We start from the raw sequence: 8,360 nt of genomic DNA on the forward strand, positions 1-8,360 counted from the left end.
TTAGTTCCCAGCACCTCTAGTTAAATGATCTCAAATAGCTGGGCTGAGAATAACTTCACCTGAGAGCCTGAGGAGGTGCAAGATGAATCAGTGTTCTGAAACAGTATAAAAATGCTTTATATGTGTTCCCATCTGCTTACTAGTGATGGTACACTAATAAGTGTACGTGTATGTGCATCACTGTTGCATTTACATGTAGTGTCACTTTTCAGAGACGGAATTCTACCTGTTTATATCTATGTGCATAAGGGAGGGAGGCAGCACACTTAAAAAAAAAATCCAGCCATTCCCCGGCCAAGTTCACTCATTACCTGTTCCTCAGAGTTTCTGTCTATTCCTGGACATGAACATCTAGGTTTTCTACTGTACAAGCTGAGCTCATAAGAACCTCATACTGAGAACAGAGACATGACAGGAAGGAAAAGATACACCCACCTCTTGATGTCTTAAATCAGGGGGGGTCAAACATGTGGCCCGTGAGCTGGATCAGGCCCTCAGAGGGCCCCAATCTGGCTCACAAGGCCCTGGCTGTTTCCTGCTTCCCTTTCCAGTTCTCTTGCTGCGGCCACATCACAGCTTGCTTTACCAGTCTCAATAGCACAGGAGAGATAGATAGGCAAGCCTTTCCTATGTGATCGAGAGAGTCTGGTAAAGAACTGGCCGAGGCTCCTCCCCCTTGTCCTCCCAGGGGGAGGGAGGGAACAGCTAGAGCTCACTTCCTGGTCAGGCTGCAGGAGACTAAGGGAAGCCTTTCTTTCTTTCTACTGGCTGAGGCTCCTCCCTGATGGGTGGGAGGGAATGAGGGAGAGCTTGCTTTGCTGGACTGCCTCAATCACATAGGAGAAATACCTTTAAGACCAACACACTTTTGTTCAAGATATGACCTTTTGTGTGCCTTGCTACAGTGTGTGTGTATTCTGTTGGGTTCTTTATGCCAGGGCTCTCCTGGGTGCAACTGGGTTCCCTCCACCTTTTCTTTTCTTTTTTAAATAAATTTTATTGAATTTTCAATTAAACAACAAAAACAATGCAACAAAACAACATATACATAACAAATGATATAGCATAAACCATCAAGCCTAACTAGATTTGATACAGACAATGTGATATATTAGGCAATGTGAATCCGAAATCAGTATTGTCAGAATAAGGTGCAGAAAATTGAATACACATTATCCAAGAATGCTAGAACATTTCAGCAAGCTTTAAAAGAAGGCAAAAAGTTTATAATAACTTTTTTGTGATCCATTGTCTTTGTATTAAGATACGACAAAACCGGAAACCATTGTTCTGCAAAATTTGAGGTATATGTTGGGGTTTCTGAAAGAAGAATTTGGTCAGAGATTTTGGCCATAATAGAAAAACCCCACAACTTATTGATTCATTGAGAGATTGAAGGTAGTTTGTTTTTCCATTTCGATGCCAGCACTAATTTTGTCGCCACCAGAAGGATAGATATTAGATCTCTCCTACTTTTTGGGATGTCACAGTCATGCCATAGATACAACAAAAAAGTTTCAGGAAGCAATAGTACATCATACGTAGTGATGAGTTTTATTTGACATATTATTTTAATCCAGAAGTCCTGGATGAGGGAACATTCCCACCAGACATGAATATAGGTTCCTTTTTGGGAACATTGTTTCCCGCAAAAAGGCTGAATATTGGGATGAACATGATTTAACCTAGTTGGAGTCAAGTACCAGTGTGTTAATAATTTAAATGATAACTGTTTAATGTCTATAATGTTGGTGGAATAAATGTTTGAGCGCCAGATATCAAACCATTGTGATTCCGACAGTTGGAGTTTGCAATCAATGTCCCATGAAGTCTGGTATGCAAACAGCTGTGTTTTATTGAAACTGTGTAAAATGGTGTAGATTTTAGAAAGCAGACCTTTAGCCTTTGTAGGATAAGATTTTAGCATCTTCTCAAAGTCAGTAAGAGGAGTATTTAAGGATTTCTGAGTTGATACATTTTCAATTTAGTGATCTACTGATAAGAAATTTCTTTGCATAATATAGACACTAGAATCATTAGACAGATTTATAGGGTAAAGATCACTTTTTTGTTGGTTAACTCTAAGACCTGAAATTTGGCCAAATTCATGGAGAACAGTTTCCAGTGCCGGTAAAGATAATTTAGGTTCAGTAATATACATGATGATGTCATCAGCAAATAAACTTAACTTAAAATCAATATTGTTAATATGAATCCCTTTAATATTATTGTTACTGCGAATACTATTTGCTAGAGGTTCAATTGTGATAGCAAACAGTAACGGGGTGCCTCTAGAAAGAATAAAATCTTCCGATGTATTGCCATTAATTTTAAGTTGAACTTTGGGAGCCGCATATAAAGAATGGATCATGTTTAACAATTTATGCCCAAAGCCCATATGATTAGGAGTAACTATAAATAAGTTCAACACTATCAAAAGCCTTTTCGATATCCAGTGATAAAATCAGAGCTTCCTTTTGAAAAACTTAGCAGTGGTTAATAATTTCTAAAGTTTTATGGATATTATCAGCCATATCCCTGCCTGAAATAAAACCAGCCTGATCCATGCAAATGTATTCTGCAATAAATAAATTCAGTCTAGCTGCTAGAACTGCAGTAAAAAATTTTGTTATCTTGATTTAAATGTGCAATAGGCCTGTATTATGAAATGTTAGTTAGGCCTTTTCCATTTTTTTGTAAAACAATGATATTGGAATCTGACCAGGTTTCGGGCATTATACCATTTTCCAAGATAAAGTTACAGATATCGGCTAGTGGGGAGGCTAAGATATATAACATTTTATAAAATTCAGGTGGATAGCCATCCCTGCCAGGTGCCTTATTATTCTTGAGAGATTTAATAATGTTTAAAATTTCCTGGGAAGTAACAGGTTGGTCCATTATCTTACTGTGAGCTTCAGAAATAGTAGGAATACAATGACTAGAGTTGAGGAAATTTTTGATGCTGCGTAAAGAAGGGTTACCTGTAGTATACAGTTTTTTATAGAAATCAAGAAATGAATTGATATGTTGTGTATCAAAACCCATATGGCCTTTCACATTTCTAATGCAATTTATATGCCTGTCAGTTATTTTTTGTTGAACTTTTCAAGACAGTAAACATATATGCTTAGAACTCATGTGCCAAAATTTTTGTTTTAAATATAAGATTTTTTTTAATTTTTGAAGCTTCTAAGGATTCCAGTTCTTTTCTTACCATTAGCAGTCATCTGTAAACCTTTTTACTACTGTATTTTTATGCTTAGATTCAGCAATTTTAGTTTTTAACTGAATAGCCAGTGATTCTTTCTGTTTTCTATAGGTCACCTGCAGCGAGATGCATTTGCCATGAAGCACAGCCTTCATAGCTTCCCAGCGAATTAAAGGAGATGTGTCTAAATGGGTGTTAAATTTAAAGTATTCCTGAAGTTCCATTTCAAGAGCTGTAAAAGATGAAGCATTAAGTAATAAAGCCTTATTTAAAGACCATGAGTATGACTTTTTTTTGTGGGGAGGATAGAGATAAAGCGCATTCCACCCAGGAATGATCAGACCAAAGGTTAGAATTAATATCAGAGTTGTGTGTTTGTTGAATCAAATCATGAGAAACTAAAAGAGAATCAATTCTGATGTAGACAGAATTAATAGAGGAAAAATATGTGTAGTCAGGTGTATCTGGGTGATGCCACCTCCAGACATCTGTTAGACCATATTTCTGTAATAAGGTAGCTAAATCTGAACACTGTTTGTTAAGTTTAGGTCTTTGACATGGAGCATGTGAGCGATCTACGTTTGTATCAACAATCAGGTTCAGATCACCCACCTATCAAGATTTTACCATCAGAGAAAAATTGCAACCTACAAAACGTGTCATCCAAGAAAGCAAGCTGGCCACCATTAGGGGCATATACTGATGCCAAAGTAAACTTATGACCATCTAATAAAGCATTCAAAAAATATAATGACCTGCTTGGTCACATTCTATTGTTTCACATTCGAATCTAGTGCTTTTTGAGAACAAAATACTTACCCCATGAGACTTAGAACTTCCTGGGGCATGAAATTGTTGGCCCCACCATGAGGAAGGTGGGTCTCTTGCAAAAACAATATATTTGTGTGTTGTTTATTCAGAAGTGATGAAATTATTTTTATTTTGACACAGTTATTCAATATTCTACAGTTGACTGTAAGAACTTTAGGATTATTAGCCATTCGATAAAAAATGAACAAGCAAATAAAGAAACTACAAGATACAAACCAGCCAACAAGCTTTTTATAAGACCTAAGAACATTAGAAATTGTTTACTAATTACAAAATTGTCAATAATAATGGTAGAGTGACATAACTGGGTCAGAAACACAATGGCAAGAAACATTAACTTTATAACAAGCTTAATAAAGGCCCTGTAAAATTCTATCATAAGTAACAGTGTTATGTAAGGAAAATATAATGCAGAGCTAATATTTTAAGTATTATTGATACCAAAAGTCGTACTATCAAAAAATAGCTAAGATTTTTAAATCTGAGGTCCAGTAAATATAACACATTGAACCAGAACAATGGGCTATGTAACTTCAGGGCTGTGTAACTTATAGCCAGCAAGAATAGTAAGAAATGCAGTGTCACTTTAAGTAGAACAGACCATGAGCCAAAGGAAAGCCTATAGTTTATGCAAAGTAAACGTACAAAGAGAGTGCATATTAACCAGCAAAACAGTAGAACTTTAACTAAACTTCCCCCCAACTCCACTTATTAAACTATGAACAACTATAACCTCCCCTTCAACCCTCAAAAAAAACCCAAAAAACATCCCCAACGTCCTATTGAGGCTAGCACCGGGAGACAGGGCTGTGTGCCTGGAGGAAAAGTTGGAACTTCCTCACACTTCCAGGCTTACTATCTATTGGAGCTATGAATCTAAGGTCACCTCCCCCCCCCCAATATAGCACATAAGTAAGTGAACGTGGAATTAAAATAATTGATTCAAAGAGATCATCAGGCATTGCATGTTAATGTGCATAAAGAAAGAGATGATTAATAGCATTAAATATGTAAGAGATAACTCTTTGAAGTTTATGTGTGATGCTTCACCGGGATCCTCTTCCAAGACGCGGAGTGAGATTTTAGTGATGCATCATCACCAGGATGTGGTTGCAAAGAAGGAGTGAGTTCAATCTCAAGAGAGCTCAATAAAGCTGTCCCACTCACCAGATCTGTAGCCGATAGTTTTGCCTTTGTTTAAGACCAGTAGTCTGCCTGGTGGGGACCAGCGATAAGTAACCTTTGCCTCCTGCAAACAGTTTGTGATGATTTTCATGTCCCGTCACCTTTGCAACGTTTCAAGAGTTAGGTCTTGAAAAACTTGTATAGCAGCATTTTGGTAAGAGAAGGATTTTTTTGCATTGGTTTCCTTAAGGATTTTATTTCTCGTGCAGTAATCAGGAAAGCATGCAACTATATCTCTTGTAAAGTTAGGCTTATTGTTGTTGTGAGAGCCAAGCCTGTATGCACAGTCCACTAAAGGTGCGATTTCCGCTTCCAGATTCAAAATAGATGAAAGCCGTGTGGCTAAAAAGATATTAAGTTCAGTAGAACATTTGCATGATTCTGGGAATCCGTGGAATTTTAAATTATGAAAACGTGAGGCATTTTCAAGATCCATTACCTTAGATCTTAACCAGGAATCCCTACAATATAAGTCTTGTACCTCATTCCGGAGGTTAATGCACAGTTCTAAGGCTGTATTTGCAGCCTGAGATACCTTCTGTACACTGTCAGAGAGCTCTTGAAGTTGTTCAGATACTGGTTTGAGTAAGATACCTTCTGTACACCATCTGTACACTTGAAGTTGTTCAGATACTGGTTTGAGTAAGCTTTCCACCCTTAGGGCAAAGCGATCTTCTAAATTATACAAAATAGATAGTGCCTCTGGGGAGATTGATAAGGCTTCCTCTGCCGGGTCCGAGATGACGGTGGCTGCCATTTTAGGTTGAGTGCGGTGTTCCAAAGCCCTGGAGTTGTTCTTCTCTCCCCTCCGGAAGTAAGCCTTTACCACAGTTGTGGTCAGGCCAGAAGCTTTGTTTTTGGCTGTTCCTGATCTGACCATCGTTTGAGAGGATGATCGATGTATAATCCACATTTTAGATTAGATTGGAGTGAGGTCGGGTCAGGAGCCGAAGTCCTAGGCATCCATTCGCTTCAAGCACGACACCATGCCTCCCTTCCCTCCATCTTTTCACTGTATTCATGCTCTCATGATCCAGACTTTCTCAGTAAGAAAGTAATGTGAACTATTCTAGAGGAGGAATAACAACAAGCCAGTGAGGTGGATTAGGCTGAGTGTGTGTGTCCAGACCAAGTTCATCCAGCACATTTCCTTTGTAGGAGGTTGTAGTTATTTCTTTGGGGAAGACTATAGTTTTATAAACAAACACATGGCCCTCAATCTGTGTCAGGATGCCTTCTCATGTTCTTGACCAGCACATGAAGCAACTTATGTACAAAAGGTTACAATGCCCAGCCATTTCATGTTTTCCCCTGGGTCCTGGGCTCAGAACACTGAGCATGACATTTCTGTAATGAATGTCAATAAATCAAAAGTAGGTTTGCAGCTTACATATACACACCTGAACAGCATACTCAGGATTGCTACAGCACAGACATTTGATGCAATAATTCAGAGCAAGAGGTCTCAGTTATCAGAGACTGTTAAATAGACAAAATATTGCAAGAGTGCTAGTGTCTTAAGTATGTTTTATTTAAAGTTTTAAAAATCTTTAATTGTGTTTGTCTGTGTCTTTTATAAAGTTTATATCTTTGCTACCTGGCATTACATTTTATGACACACATGACACAGCCCAACAAGGTCTCATTTATGTCAGATCCGGCCTTCATAACAAATGAGTTTGACACCCCTGTATTAAATGGTGAAGCCTCACCTGCTCCCAGGGATTACTTAAAATAGTTTAACTGCTCAGCCTTGCAAACCGGGCAATGCTGTCAATTAAAAAAGAAGAAGGGAGAGTGAAGATTCTCCCCCAGCTAACTTGCAGGTGCCTGTTATATAACTAAACTGTTTCTTCCTGTTTCAGTGACAATTACGAGATCACCACTGCAAAACTAATACACTATAATTATGGACCAGCCATGCCAGTCTAATACAATTTCATTCTGAAATGTGGAGCATGGTTATGTTCAATGCTTCCTCTAAGCTGTGGAGTCTTGTGAGCAAAAATTCTACTTTGTGAACTACTCGCATTAAAGTTGTGAGTGAGCGATTTGGCTACTGCATAAATTAGTTTGCTCTGGAGCCATCCTTCCTGAGCTGAGACAAAAATGTGTGAGCTGGAGGCTAAAAAACTGTGAGCTAGCTCACAGTAACTCAGCTTAGAGGGAACACTGGTTATGTTCTAAAGAGATGTGATGTTCTTCAATGATACCTCACTTAAAGCAGCCCAATCTCTGCAAATCTAGAAGTTCAAAGCCTGGTGTTTCAGAGTTGTCACAGTGAGTGTGTACCTGCTTGGCTTCCTAGATCAGCTCTCCTAAGAGGATTGCTGCCTTGTGCATTCCTGAGATATAGAGGGTGAGCTGGAGGCATTCTCCGCCCCCCAACCCTTCACCCTCCAATGCAAACAGAAGTTGAGAAGATAAGATACCCTTATTTGGAGCACAGCTGTTTAAGATGTAAAGACTCTTTAAGCATTTGGGAGCTCTTGCTTATGGCTCTGAGAAAGTAAACTTTGGATGACCCTTCAGGTTAGTTTAGTCTGAGATCCCAGAGCTGAAGGGTGGGTGGAACTAGACTCTGAGTTTTCCCGCCAGTGATGGGGGGGTGGTCGTATCACTTCCCCTAGAAATGTTATCTTTACAGCTGAGTCTGGGCAGCCACACACATGCTGGCAAGCAGAGCAGGCCGCCCAGAAACAAGGCACAACTTGTTGAAAGGTTGTGCAAGGCACAAGCAGAGTCCTGTAAAGAACAAAATCAGTGGCTCCTTTCCTAGGGGAATTTTTCTATTCCTTACTAAAGCACGTGCACTTTAGGAGCAGGCTAGGGCTGTAATTACATGCTCACAAGTATGTGCTAAAAGGGGAACACACTGACACTTTCAGATAACACAGTCACTCAAAAGCCATGCCAAAGATGGAGCTGTGCAGTCACATTTGGGGCTGCTCTGCCCTCTCTCAAGCAGCCATTTTCTACAGGCAGTTCCAGGAATCCACCTTGGCATTACTACATTTGGCCAGTTTAGTCACCCCCAGCATGGCACCCTCCAGTGGGGTTTTTTTGTGCCCATTTGTTTTTCCCCCAGTGCATCTATTTCCCAAAACAACTATCCATTCCTGGCTTTCCTCTG

Source organism: Gekko japonicus, unplaced genomic scaffold (assembly GCF_001447785.1).
Source record: "Gekko japonicus isolate JY-2015 unplaced genomic scaffold, Gekko_japonicus_V1.1 scaffold1002, whole genome shotgun sequence".
Lineage (NCBI taxonomy): Eukaryota > Metazoa > Chordata > Lepidosauria > Squamata > Gekkonidae > Gekko > Gekko japonicus.